We start from the raw sequence: 14,812 nt of genomic DNA, 5'->3' as shown, positions 1-14,812 counted from the left end.
CCAATCTTCCACCAAGGCAAGTTCTCAATCACGTCTGGGGGGACACATGGTAGTATGTAGTTTGCCACTGCAAGGATGATCAGCTGTCCTTCCTGTCTCCCTGTAGCACTGTCTCAGGCATCTTACGTTACAGACATTGCAGTTTATTGTTCTGGCCCCATCTGCAGTACTCATGCCTCCCTGCAGAAGGCCTATGGCATGTTCATGCAGGTGACCAGGCACACTAGGCATCTTTCTTCTGGTGTTTTTCAGAGTCAGTAGAAAGGTCTCTTTAGTGTCCTAATAATTGTAACTGTGACCTTAATTGTCTACCACCTATAAACCTGTAAACTGTTAGTGTCATAAGGACTATTCCACAGGTGCATGTGCAATAATTGCTTATGCTTCATTGAACAAGCATGAAAAACATTGTTTAAACCCTTTCCAATAAAGATCTGTAAAGCTTATTTGGATTTCACAAAATTATCTTTAAAATACAGTCTCCTGATAAAGGGACATTTATTTTTTGCTGAGAATAAATTATATACACACACACACACATATATATATATATATATATATATATATATATATATATATATATATATATATATATATATATATATATATATTCAACCCCCATTGCAAATCAGGTTTATTGTCAAAATGTACAGACTTTCAGCTGTTTGCAATGAAGAAATCAAACAAAAACAATTGAAATAGTTCAACACAGCAAATGCTTCAAGTGGTTTTCCCAAATGCAAGTGAAAATGCAACTTATAATGAATTGATAAGAATAGAATCTGAATAGAATCCCTCACAACATCAAAATATGCAAAACAGGTATTGTCCCAAGCACACCTGATGCAACTAATCAAGGGTTTCATTAGTTGCAGCAGGAGTGCTTAAGATGGAACACATGAAATATCTGAACTGGCTAGGGGTTGTTGAGTGTACACTACCTGGATGGGGCAGAAATAGGAAGCTATCAATGGCTGCAACCAGATATCTGAGAAGGCAGGCTGTGAAAAACCCTCAAGTGACTGCAAAAGACCCGCAGCAAGACTTGGTGGCAACAGGCACTGAGGTTTCAGTGAGCACATACGCCACTACTGAACTGGAACTTTTCAGCACGATGGGATCAGCGGTATGTCTGGAGGAAGAAGAATGAAGAAAGAACAGTCTGTCCACAGTCAAGCCTGGTGGGGGCTCAGTGATGCTCTGGGGCTGCTTTGCATCCTCTGGCACTGGAAAACTGCAGTATGTGGAAGGCATGATGGATTCATTGGAGTATCAGGAAATCCATTTCCTCTGGAATGAAACCTCTAAGAGTAATTAGTGTCACGCGGTGATGTCTACGTGCTCTGAGTATTTGGAGGTGCCTGCAGTTTCTAGCCTCTGGTCTCACTCTAGGGGCATCTCCTTACCGCAAGACGGTAATGACAGATGCGTCCCTCACGGGCTGGGGTGCAGTCTTGTTTTTTTTTTTTTTTTGTAATTAACACTTTTATTGATTCACAAGTTAACACAAATAGACAAACAACATATATAATGACTCAAACTATTTTAACATAAATCCTCACTATAACCCCTCCCCCTAACAACCTCCCACCCCACCCTGGTCCCCCCACGAACACCCTGTGGTCAATAGAATATAAACTCACATACCCAAAAAATTATAAAATAAATAATAAATAAAAATACACACAATTAAAAAAAAATAAAAAAATACAATAATCAAGTATAATCATAGACTAAACTCTAAATTATACTCTCCACTGCCCCTCCTCGAGAGTCCCCCAAAAACGCCAAATAACTGCTCCATTTCTTCCTGTAGGAATTCCCAACTCCAATCCTTCTGCTCGACCCCTCCTCAAAGGCAGCCACCCTCCCCATCTCCATACACCACTCTGGAAACGAGGGCGCTCCATCTGATTTCCATCCCCTTAAAATAACCTGTCTACCAATCATCACACTGGTCAAAACCCAATCTTTTTTGTACCTATCCTCCAATTTTGTGACCTCCCCATCTCCCAAAATATAGAGTCTAGGGCAGAACGAGATCTGAGTGTTCAACACCTCACATACAAAGCTCTGCACCTTCCACCAAAATTCTTGGATCTTACGACACCCCCAAAAAACATGGGTGGTGTCTCCATCTTCTGAATGGCATCGCCAGCAGGTGGGTATGTCTTTAAGACCGAGCCTATACAATTTAGAGGGGGTCCAATAGAACCGATGTAAAATCTTAAATTGTATAAGGCGCACCCTTGCATCTCTAGATGCATTTTTTATATTTTTTAAAATCCTAGCCCACTCTCCCTCCCCCAATTCCAAATTTAAATCTTTCTCCCATAATCTCTTGAGAGTGGTCGAGACTCCGTCCCCTAGACTCTGAATCAGTAAGGAGTAATACACTGATGCTTCATGCCCTCTTCCAAAAGCAGAAATCACCTCTCCCAGAATATCTGCTGCTTTAGGTGGGTGCATGCTACTCCCAAAAATAGTACAGAGCAAGTGGCGTAGTTGAAGATACCTAAAAAACTGAGATCTGGGGATCCCAAAATGTTGAACCAATTTTTCAAAAGATATCATCACACCACTCTCATAAAGATCACCGAGTGTATTAACCCCCCTCGTGATCCACTCTGACCAACAAAAAGGGGACTTATTAATACATAGTTTGGGGTTTAGCCATAGGCTCGAGGCAACATTGAGATAAATATCAGAATCAAACACTCTGGACACTCTTGTCCACACTGAGTGCAGATGTGAAATAACGGGGTGTGATTTAACTTCTCTGGTTAGATTAATGGAAACGCTTTGCAGTGGCAAAATAGGGGCAAGAACGTCTTGTTCAATGCAGAACCAGGGAGGGGCTCTCTCAGGTGGAAGTGACCAATGAGCCAAATGTCTGAGACCAAACGTATAATAATAAAACAGAATCTTGGGTAGGCCTAGCCCACCCTTGTCAACCGGCCTATGTAACTTATTGAAATTTAACCTGGGACGCTTACCATTCCAAATAAAAGACTTTGCTATACTTTCAAATTGCTTGAAATAAGAAAGAGGGACATCTATAGGGAGAGATTGTAGCAGGTAATTGAATTTTTAAATACAACTCATTTTAATAACATTAACCTTCCCGATCATAGATAAATGTAAAGAAGACCACCTGTCTAAATCACTCGAAAACCTTTTTATTAACGGGTCAACATTAACACTAACTAAATCGGACAAATTTTTTGGAAATAAAATACCCAAATACTTAATGCCCTGTTTGGGCCACTGGAAGGCACCAGGCTGAAAGGCTGTTACAGGACAGTACGCTGTCAGAGCCAAAGCTTCGGATTTAGACCAGCTGACTTTGTATCCTGAGAATTTGGAAAAGGAATTAATAATTCTGTGGAGGAAAGGCATAGATCTAGTAGGGTCAGAGACGAATAATAAAATATCATCTGCATAAAGCAAAAGCTTATGCGCCACACCTCCCGCCACCACCCCTGGAAAATCATTCTCCTTTCTTATCGCAGCTGCTAATGGTTCCAGGGCAAGACAGAACAATAATGGGGAAAGAGGGCAACCCTGCTGGGTGCCCCTATCTAGAGTAAAATAATCTGAAATTAGTCCATTTGTTTGTACTGCCGCTACCGGGTGTCTATAAAGTAGCTTAATCCAACCAATGAAAGTATTCCCGAACCCATACACTTCCAAAATCTTAAAAAGATAATCCCATTCTACCATATCAAACGCCTTTTCGGCGTCAAGTGAGATGGCAGCAACCGGAGACTGATCATTTGCTACTGACCACATGATATCAATGAGACGTCTAATGTTATCAGAAGAGCTACGGCCCCGAATAAACCCCACCTGATCTATATGTATAAGAGATGTCATAACTTTACTTAATCAGTTAGCCAGAATTTTCGACAAGATCTTTACATCTAACTGGATCAGGGAAATTGGACGATAACTTTTACACCTACTTGGATCTTTGTCTTTTTTAAGAATCAGACTGATCCGGGCTTGTGTCATGGTTGGAGGAAGCTTTCCATTCTTTAATGCTTCTGTATAAACTTCTAACAGAAGTGGAGCCAGTTCTGTAGCATAAGATTTGAAAAACTCAGTGGCAAAGCCATCTGGCCCTGGAGACTTGCCTGTAGGCAGGGCCTTAATTACCTCGCCAAGCTCCTCCAGGGTTATCTCAGATTCAAGAGCATTTTTTTGCTCCATCGTCAATTTCGGGAGTTCTAATGGTTCCACAAAGTTTCTAATATCTTCATCAGTAGACGAAGACATTGAACTATAGAGATCAAAGTAAAATTCTTTAAAAGCATTATTAATATCAATGGCCGAGGTAAAAATTTCACCACTAACAGACTTCACTGCGGGAATGGTAGAAAGGGCCTCCCTCTGTTTTATATATCTAGCCAAAAGTTTTCCTGCTTTGTCCCCTGACTCAAAGTATGACTGTCTTGCCCTGAATAACCAAAACTCCACTTTCCTCGACAAAATAGTATTATATCTAGATTTCAATCTGGTCAACTCTCTGAGACCATTAGACGACATTCAGCGCTTCAGCTCTGCCTCTGCACTTTTAATATGTCCTTCCAACTCCACGAGTTCTCGTGCTTTGGATTTTTTAATGAATGAGGCATACTGTATGATCCAACCCCTAAGAACCGCCTTAAGTGCCTCCCACGCCACGCCCACAGAGGATACTGAGGACCAGTTGGTCTCCATATAAACATCAAGTTCAGTCTTTAACATTTGTCGGAAAACAGGATTTTGTAAAAGAGATACATTAAAGCGCCAACTAAATGATTTCTTCTTCTCCGTTTGTGGCCACATCTCTAAACTCACCAGGGCATGATCTGAGACTAGAATGTTTCCGATTGAACAATCAGCAACAGATGAAATGAGTGATTTGGATATCAAAAAAAATCTATTCTAGAATAAATCTTATGGACTGAAGAAAAAAATGTATAGTCCCTACCAGATGGGTTCAAAAGTCTCCAAATATCTGCAAGACCAAGATTTTTACACATCCTGTGAAGCGTCACTGTTGCTCTAGGGGGCTTACACACTTTTGCAACACTATGATCAAGGACTGAGTCCATCAAAAGATTAAAGTCTCCTCCCAATATTATATCATGTGGGGTGCCAGCAGATTGCAACATCCCTTCAAGATCTATAAAAAAGCCCTGATCATCAGCATTGGGTGCATAAATATTAGCCAAAATAAGACTTTGCCCCTGAATTTCTGCTAAAACAATAATTACTCTCCCTAATTTATCTTTAAACTGTTTGAGACATTTGAATTGTAGATGCTTATTTACCAATATAATGCCTCCTCTGCTCTTACTTGAGCCAGCACTAAAGAAAACATGACCACCCCATATCTTCGCAAATTTTTCAGCTTCCTGCGGGGAAAGATGCGTTTCTTGAAGAAACACAATATCATATTTCTTACGCTTAAGAAAAGTAATGACCTTCCTTCTTTTTATGGGGTGTCCTAACCCATTCACATTCCACGTGGAGAGAGATAGTACACTCATATTAACATCTGACATTTTGATATAACAGAAAAAATTAATTGTGTGCCAAAAACAAAATTATGAAGACCACAATTCAACATTGATGCAACAATAAAACCCCAAGCTTCCCACCGAACAAAACAATCAGAAAAAAGAAAAACATGCGCATCAACCCCGCGCATGACATCGCCAACCGGCGCCAATCCCCCTAAACTCAAAGAGTCCATGTACGCCTACGAGAGCCCCCGCGACAACTCTGCCAACGGATTGCACGATTCTGCCTCACAAATTTGTGAGGCAAAATTACATAACATATTTTCTAAAATAAAATACACCCCAACCAATAAGCAGAGTAAACACAAATAATGTATAGACTAATTCACAGAACTGCCCCAAAGGTGTTCCTTCACAAAACAAAACAAATTCCAGCCGATATAGAGCCGTTCAGTTTCCTCGGACAGACAAACTAATAATCAGCAAGCCGGCTGTTATGAAAGAATGACGTCATTATTCCAAAGTCCCGTGGAAGTACTCCACAAATCGGACTTCAGCCAACAGGAGGCACAAGCGCAAGGAGCGAGCAGAGACATCTGCCACTGTCCTGAAGCAGTGTTATTCAACAAAAGAAGCCCCGCCGCTAGGCGGAGCCAGCACAAAAGGAAACAAAACCGCATCCCAGTTCCTCTGATGGTCAAGAGCCAGTTCACACGGAGGCCGCATAATTTTGCGGTCGTCTGTAGTATCTATTATTAATCTGGGCTGGAACTTAATTGTAAAAGTGATCTTCCGTCCATGCCAAAGTTTCTTTGAGGAAGTGACATTTCACAAAACAAAACAACCTCTAGCCGTTCGGCGGCGCCAACGCAAAAAGAAATAAAAAACGGCGCCTATTTTCCTCCGAAATCCAGAGTACGCACAGCGAGTCGACCCACTCACAAGAGAAACATCCAATGGATTATTCACCCATTGATTCAATAAAAGACATTGCCTGATCGGGACACGTAAATATGTTGCTGCCGTCTTTGGTGTTTATTTTCAGTCTGGCCGGAAACATCAGTGCAAAAGTGATCTTATGTTGGTGCAAGACTTTCTTGCATTCCTTGAACCGATCGCGTTTCTCTCTTGTCGAGTTCGCAAAGTCCGGGAACAAGAAAATATTGCGATTCTTCCAAGAGAGCTTTCCTTTGCTCCTCGCCTGGCGCAACACGAGATCTTTATCGGATGATCTCAGAAACCTGGCCAGGATTGGTCGCGGCCTGTCTCCCTCGCCAGATCTCCGAACCGGGACTCTGTGGGCCCGCTCGAGTTCTAATTTGTGGCCTGTTATGTTGAGCAGACTCGGGAAAAGCTCGTCCAGAAATTTCACCATATCTCTGCCTTCTTCATGCTCAGGAACTCCAATAATCCGCAAATTATTCCTTCGGCTTCGATTTTCCAAATCTTCCAATCTTTCACATATTTTTTCCAAGTCTCTCTTGGTCGCGGGCGGATTAGCGGATAATGCCCTTTCCGAAGACTCAAGATACTCGATTCGTTTCTCAGCATCCGCCACTCTTGTAACTAACTCAGAGAATTTTACTTCTATCGCGGTAATCGAACATCGTATTACAGCGAGATCTTCCAAGTCAGCAACAACCTTCGTCAACATCCCCAACATGTTGGACAGTTGGCGCTGGATTTCTTCTCCTGCCGCACCACCCAAAACGAGTCCGCGGTCCACAGGCTCGTCCGGGTTTCCATCTTGAACACGTAAGTGTCTTTTAATGTCTCCAGAGCTCGAGGATTTTGACTTCTTTGCCATGTTTACCTCAAACAGCAAAAGTGTAACTGGGTATACCGAATTTCACCAGATTATATCATGAAAATAATTAGAAAAATTAGCAAAGTGCGCAGAGCTGTCTTTCACACGTCTGCCCTTTGCATGGCGTCACATGACTCCCCGGGGTGCAGTCTTAAATGGCTGTCCAGCTCACGGTCTTTGGAGCGGCCCTCATCTGGAGTGGCATATGAATCGCCTAGAGATGCAGGCCGTATTCCTAGCACTGAAATTCTTTCTTCCTCAGTTGAGAGGTCACCATGTGTTAGTTGTGTCAGACAACACAGCGGTGGTCTCATATATCAACCACCACGGAGGGTTACGTTCACGCCCCCTCTTCAGGCAGGCGCAATTAATCCTTCTCTGGGCAGAGGGAAAGTTCTTGTCAGTGAGTGCAATGTACATTCTGGGCAGCCGGAATGTAGGGGCAGACATCCTGTCGAGGCAGGGGCTGAGGCCCGGGGGTTGGAGGCTCGATCCACAAGTGGTAGAGTCCATATGGCGGAGGTTCGGACAAGCGGAAGTGGATGTGTTCGCCTCCGAGGAGACAACACACTGCCCGCTGTGGTTCGCCCTCACTCCTCCCGCACCATTGGGGCTAGACGCCATGGTGCACACGTGGCCGAAGTCACGTCTATATGCTTTCCCCCCGATCGCTCTGCTCCCACAAGTTCTATCGAGAGTTCACCAAGACCGTCTACATGTGCTACTAGTAGCACCTCATTGGCCAGCTCAAATATGGTTCTCGCATATAATGTCCCTGTTTGACGGCACTCTTTGGGAGATTCCCATCCGCAGGGATCTACTGTCTCAAGCCGGAGGGCTGATTTATCACACTCTGCCAGAACTATGGAAACTGTGGGTCTGGCCCCTGAGGGGCACCAGCTCATAGATTCTGGTCTCACAACTGAGGTTGTAGAGACCATGTTAAAAGCTAGAGCACCATCCACAAGGAAATTGTATGCGCTCAAGTGGAGGCTTTTTGTCTTGTGGTGTGAGGAACGTCAGCTAGACCCAGTGAACTGCGCAATAGCTACAGTCGTGGAGTTCTTACAAGGACGTTTTTCAGCAGGGTTGGCTCCTTCTACAATCAGGGTATACGCGGCTGCCGTTTCGGCTAGCCACGCCCCTGTTGATGGAGCCTCTGTGGGGCAACATCCTCTAACTTCGAGTTTCATGCATGGTGTCATATGGCTGAGGCCCATCTGCAGGCCGCGTATACCTTCCTGGGACCTTTCTGTGGTCTTGGAAGTTCTGTCAGGGGCCACATTTGAGCCCTTAGAGTCAGCCTCTGAGAAGCTTCTGACTCTAAAAGGTAGCTCTTCTACTGGCCATGACCTCTCTCAAGAGAGTGGGAAATCTACAAGCTCTCTCTGTTGCCCCTTCCTGCCTTGACTTTGCCCCTGGATTAGCCAAGGCCTTCCTGTATCCTAGGGCAGATTATATTCCTAAAGTGCCTACATCGGCTGCCCACCCTGTGGTGTTGCAGGCTTTCTGCCCTCCTCCGTTCCTCACACCGAAACAAGAGAGGATGCACCTGCTGTGTCCAGTAAGGGCTCTCTGTACTTACGTCCACCGCTCCGGCCAGTGGCGTAAGTCGGAGCAACTGCTGGTCTGCTTTGGCGGCGACAGTAAAGGTGATGCTGTGTCAAAGAAGTGCATCTCTAATTGGATAGTGGAAGCAATCTCTATGGCTTACGAGGCACGTGGTCTCGCTACGCCTCTGGGCATAAGAGCTCATTCCACTAGGGCAGTCGCCTCCTCGAAGGCTTTGTCCAAAGGGGTATCATTGCAGGATGTGTGAGCTGCTGCAGGAAGGTCTACGCCACACACATTCATCCATTATTACAGCCTGGATATTCATTCCACCCCGGGCTCGAGTGTCTTGCAGTGACCCTCGGGCTTGGGTCTTTTTGAACAGGCCGTACCCTCGGTATGACGGAGTGGGTATTCCCATTCCCATACTAAACGCAACGTCGAAGTTCCCTTTGAAAGGGAATGTCGGGGTTACACATGTAACCCTGTTCCCTGAGAAGGAAACGAGACATTGCTTAAAAAAATAATAACAAAAGCTTCTCCTACATTATGTAATTGTGGTGGAGTTAATGCAATGATCTGATACCGTCTCCCAGAACTGAGCATGCAATTAATGTTTGCATTTTACCCTTCAACAATACAAATTTTTAGACAACTAACAGAAACCAAATTACAGGAATACCCTTAAAATATGGGTGTGTGTGAATGTTTGTTTTGTCCCAAAAATAATGTGGGTTCATGTAATAATTTGAAAAAAAAACAAGAAAAATTTTCAGGCACTGGTATAAGTGGAATACAAAAATTCCGGATCTGCTGTTATAAGAAAATAATCAGTGGTAGATTGGTGGGATGCCTAAGCGCAAATCAGAGAGCCATTACCACAATTCCAAAGTATTTTATTCCTCATATACGAACACAGTTTTTTTTTATTTATTAAAGAATGACTTAATTTCTTATTTGTTAAGTTAAATGTTAATGAACATCCATGCAACAAGTTAGTTCTGGTTATTACCTGTAGCAGCAAGTCATTCTGTCTCAAGCCTCTCTTTTGCTATCTCTCTCTTGAAGTTAACACAAAATTTATTAATTTCCTCACAGGCAGTTATATACATAAAACATCTGGGTCATGCATGTAACCCTGTTCCCTGATAAGGGAACGAGACGTTGCATTTAGGATAACAGTATGGGAGCGCCCTTGCTTGCGCGACTGGTATCTGAAGCTTGTGTAAAATCATGCCTCTATTTATAGGCCATCCACGATCAGGTGACGTGGCAATTAAGCGCGTCGCATGATATATATGGCACCTGTGAACCACGCCATCAGCCTCTATTATCTGAAGCAAAGACGCAATTCCCAGGCCTGCCCTGGTATGACAAAGCTATGCAAAATCTCGTTCCCTTCTCAGGGAACAGGTTTACATGCGTAACCCAGACGTTCCCATTCAAAGGGAACTTCGACGTTGCGTTTAGCATAACAGTACGGGAACAAGAATACCCACTCCATCATACCAAGGGTAAGGCCAGTTCAACAAGAGGGTCACTGTAAGACACTCAAGCCAGGGGTGGAATGAATATCCAGGCTGTAATAACGGATGAATGTGTGTGGCGTAGACCAACCTGCAGCAGCACACACCTCCTGTAAGGATACTCCTTTGGACAAAGCCTTCAAGGAGGCGACTGCCCAAGTGGAATGAGCCCTTATGCCCAGAGGCGTAGCGAGACCACGCCACTCATAAGCAATAGAGATTGCTTCCACTATCCAATTAGAGATGCACTGCTTTGACACAGCATCACCTTTACCATCGCCGCCAAAGCAAACCAGCAGCTGCTTCGACTTACGCCACTGGCCGAAGCGGTGGATGTAAGTACAGAGAGCCCTTACTGGACACAGCAGGTGCATCCTCTCTTGTTCCGGTGTGAGGAACGGAGGAGGGCTGAAAGCCTGTAACACCACAGGGTGGGCAGCCGATGTAGGCACCTTAGGAATATAATCCGGCCTAGGATACAGGGGTAAAGTCAAGGCAGGAAGGGGCAACAGAGAGAGCTTGTAGATCGCCCACTCGCTTGAGAGATGTCGGGGCCAGCAGAAGAGCTACCTTTAGAGTCAGAAGCTTCTCAGAGGCTGACTCTAAGGGCTCAAATGTGGCCCCTGACAGACCTTCCAAGACCACAGAAAGGTCCAAGGAAGTTATGAGCGGCCTGCAGATGGGCCTGAGCCACCTGACACCACGCATGAACCTCGAAGTTAGAGGATGTTGCCTCAAAGAGGCTCCATCAACAGGGGCGTGGCTGGCCGAAATGGTGGCCACGTAAACCCTGATTGTAGAAGAAGACAACCCTGCTGAGAAACGTCCTTGTAAGAACTCCAGGACTGTAGCTATTGTGCAGTTCACTGGGTCTAGCTTACGTTCCTCACACCACAAGACAAAAAGCCACCACTTGAGCGCATACAGTTTCCTTGTGGATGGTGCTCTAGCATTTAACATGGTCTCTACAACCTCAGTTGTGAGACCAGAATATTTGAGCTGGTGCCCCTCAGGGGCCAGACCCACAGTTTCCATAGTTCTGGCAGAGTGTGATAAATCACCCCTCCGGCTTGAGACAGTAGATCCGTGCGCATGGGAATCTCCCAAGGAGTACCGTCAAGCAGGGATATTATCTCTGGGAACCATATTCGAGCTTGCCAATAAGGTGCTAGTAATAGTAGCAGACATAGACGGTATTGGCGAACTTTCACTAGAACTTGTGGGAGCAGAGTGATGGGGGGAAAAGCATATAGGCGTGACTTCGGCCACGTGTGCACCATGGCATCCAGCCCCAATGGTGCAGGAGGAGTGAGGGCGAACCACAGCGGGCAGTGTGTTGTCTCCTCGGAGGTGAACACATCCACTTCTGCTTGTCTGAACCTCCGCCATATGGACTCCACCACTAGTGGATCAAGCCTCCAACCCCCGGGCCTCAGCCCCTGCCTCGACAAGATGTCTGCCCCCACATTCCAGCTGCCCGGAATGTACATTGCACTCACTGACAAGAACTTTCCCTCTGCCCAGAGAAGGATTAGTTGCGCCTGCCTGAACAGGGGGCGTGAACGTAACCCTCCGTGGTGGTTGATATATGAGACCACCGCTGTGTTGTCTGACACAACTAACACATGGTGACCTCTCAACTGAGGAAGAAAGAATTTCAGTGCTAGGAATACGGCCTGCATCTCTAGGCGATTTATATGCCACTCCAGATAAGGGCCGCTCCAAAGACCGTGAGCTGGACAGCCATCCAAGACTGAACCCCAGCCCGTGAGGGAGGCATCTGTCATTACCGTCTTGCGATAAGGAGACGCCCCTAGAGTGAGACCCGAGGCTAGAAACTGGGGACACCTCCAAATACTCAGAGCACGTAGGCATCACTGCGTGACACTGATTATTCTCAGAGGTTTCATCCTCGGATGAAACCCACGACTTTTGAGCCACCACTGAAACGGTCTCATGTGCAATAGGCCCAATGGTATGATGTTGGCTGCTGCTGCCATAAGGCCCAACAGTCTCTCGTAGAGACTGGAGTTGATGCCCAGATACAGCTTTATCTTGCTCAAAGTTGATAGGATCGATCCTACACATGTTGGGGATAGAAATGCTCTCATCATAGTAGTAATCCCATATAACCCCTAGAAAAGTTGTCTTCTGCACTGGAGAAAGCATACTTTTCTTGTGGTTCAACCTAAGCCCCAAGCTCCTCATGTGGGCGAGAACAATATCTTGATGTTGAAGTGCCAGTTCCCTGGATCGTGCTAGAATTAACCAGTTATCCAGGTAGTTTTGTACATGGATGCCCTGGAGTCGCAAGGGAGCCAGAGCAGCATCCATGCACTTTTTGAAGGTGTGAGGGGATAAAGCTAGCCCGAAGAGAAGAACCCGAAATTGGTATGCTTTGTCTCCAAACACAAACCTCATTAACTTCCTGTGACTGGGCGATATTCCTATGTGGAAATATACATCTTTCAGATCTATCATCACAAACCGGGCCTCAAACTGAATCTGTGGCACGATAAGTTTGAGCAATAGCATCTTGAACCTGTATGTCCAAAGAGTACGGTTCAGAGGACGCAGATCTAAAATTGGCTGCATACTCCCATCTTTTTTGCGGACCAGGAAATAACGGTTGTAAAAACCTCCCTCCCTTAGGGAACGGGGTACATGTTCTATGGCCCCTGTGTCCAAAAGGGAACTTACTTCCTGCACTAACGTTGGGCTCTGCTCTGTGCTGACAACTTAGGTGAGCACACCTCTGAACCGGGGGGGGGGGGGTCGTGCTCTGAACTGGACCCGGTAACCCTTTTCTATGGTAGACAGAACCCATGGAGACACATTTGGCAGTAGTTTTCACGCTGCCAGACGGTCTTACAGTGACGTTAGCTTTTCCTCCTTCTGTTGGAGGGAAAGCATCAGATTTCCATTGTCCTGTGACAACTTGCTGACCAGAGAAGACTGAAAACTTGGGATGGCCTTGGCTAGGAGAGGCCCTACAGTAGCACTGGGGGCTAACTGCCCTAACAACCTCATGTCCCCTGATACATCCCTCCGTGGCCCATCAGGACGGTTCCTTATATGACTGCATTGCTTTTATGATCATTCTTAGATCAGGCCTGTTAGCAGGCTGCGGCTGTGGCCGCTCGGTCCCCCTGGCTCTGCGCAGGGGGAGGCGGGTAGCCACACTCGCCTTCTGTGCCGCCCTCGCAATAGCGCTGGCCTGGGGTCCACTCATGGATGCCCGGGTGAACTCGACACGACGGGGAAGGAACTGGCTGAATGCCGCCGTTTGCTATTTTGCCTCGTGAAACCTGTCGGCGATGGCATTAACCACACCACCAAAGGAGACCTTATCTTTGTCCCCCATCCCTGAGAGGTTGAGCCATAGGTGCCTCTCTGCCACAACCAAGCTACCCATTGAACGGCCGATATGACGGGCCGTTTGTTTGGTCGCCCGGAGGGATAAATCTGTGGCGCGGCGCAGCTCTGCCACTGCCTCGGGCCCAATTCCCTCCCCAGTATCGAGCTCACTCAACAGGTCTGCTTGGTAGGCCTGCAACACTGCCATTGTATGCAGTGACCCACAAGCAAGTCCTGCTGCCGCATAGGCTTTGCCCACCAACACCGAGGTGGCCTTACATGGCATGGAATGTAAAGTTGGCCTGCCTAAATTATCTGCCGTTGATGGAGAGAGGTGGCTCACAAGCGCCTCCTCCACCTTCGGCATCGCTAAATAGCCGTGCTGCTCACTCCCCATGACGGCTGAGTAATCAGACGTCGAGGGGTTATAAACACGGCTAGTGTATGGTTTTCCCCAGATGCGTGATCTCATCATGCACTTCTGGAAAAAAGGGGAGTTTACCGCGGTGTGAGGGAGATTTATATTTATTGTCACTGGAGAGGAAGCGCTCATCCAGCCTGCTACAAGCCACTTCCTCTTCCCCGGGCCAGTCTATATTCAACTTTTCAACTGCCCTAGTGATCACCTCAAGCAGCTTTTTATATGCTTGAAAGTTGCTCTTGGTTTTTGGTGCAATGGCACCCTCTACCGACTCCTCGGAGTCAGCGAGGGTGTTTTGGCTTTCCATAGGTGAAGGAGGAGTCACAACATGAGATCCAAAGTCAGGCGGAGAGCCGGACCTGGAAGACAGAGCAGGTGATAGTGCAGCGCTCGTCTCCGGCTCCTCTTCCAAATCCATACGAGATCCCCAGGACCTGAGCCAGCTGGCTGCCGTGGCAGCGGCCGGCCCAGATCCGCGAGGCTCTGAAACCCAACTCCCTTCGGACGAGAAGAGAGCAAGACGCGAGCGGAGCTGCCTAATCGTGAAATGTTCACAATGCTGACAGTCAGACCCCTCGAGGGCTGCCGTCGCATGCTCCACGCCCAAACACTTCACACAGAAAACGTGTCCGTCTCCTCC

The 14,812-nt window shown here is 46.3% G+C and overlaps 1 protein-coding gene across 1 annotated transcript in view; it reads right to left on the bottom strand.

The window, feature by feature from the left end:
• The window catches only part of cacna2d3a (calcium channel, voltage-dependent, alpha 2/delta subunit 3a), a 418,100-nt gene that overhangs the window by 67,546 nt on the left and 335,742 nt on the right, over window positions 1-14,812 (bottom strand). The window lies entirely within an intron of this gene.

The sequence above is a fragment of the Ictalurus furcatus genome, chromosome 5, assembly GCF_023375685.1.
Source record: "Ictalurus furcatus strain D&B chromosome 5, Billie_1.0, whole genome shotgun sequence".
Lineage (NCBI taxonomy): Eukaryota > Metazoa > Chordata > Actinopteri > Siluriformes > Ictaluridae > Ictalurus > Ictalurus furcatus.
Note: the sequence above shows the minus strand (reverse complement) of the source record. Positions and strands in the feature narration are given on the sequence as shown.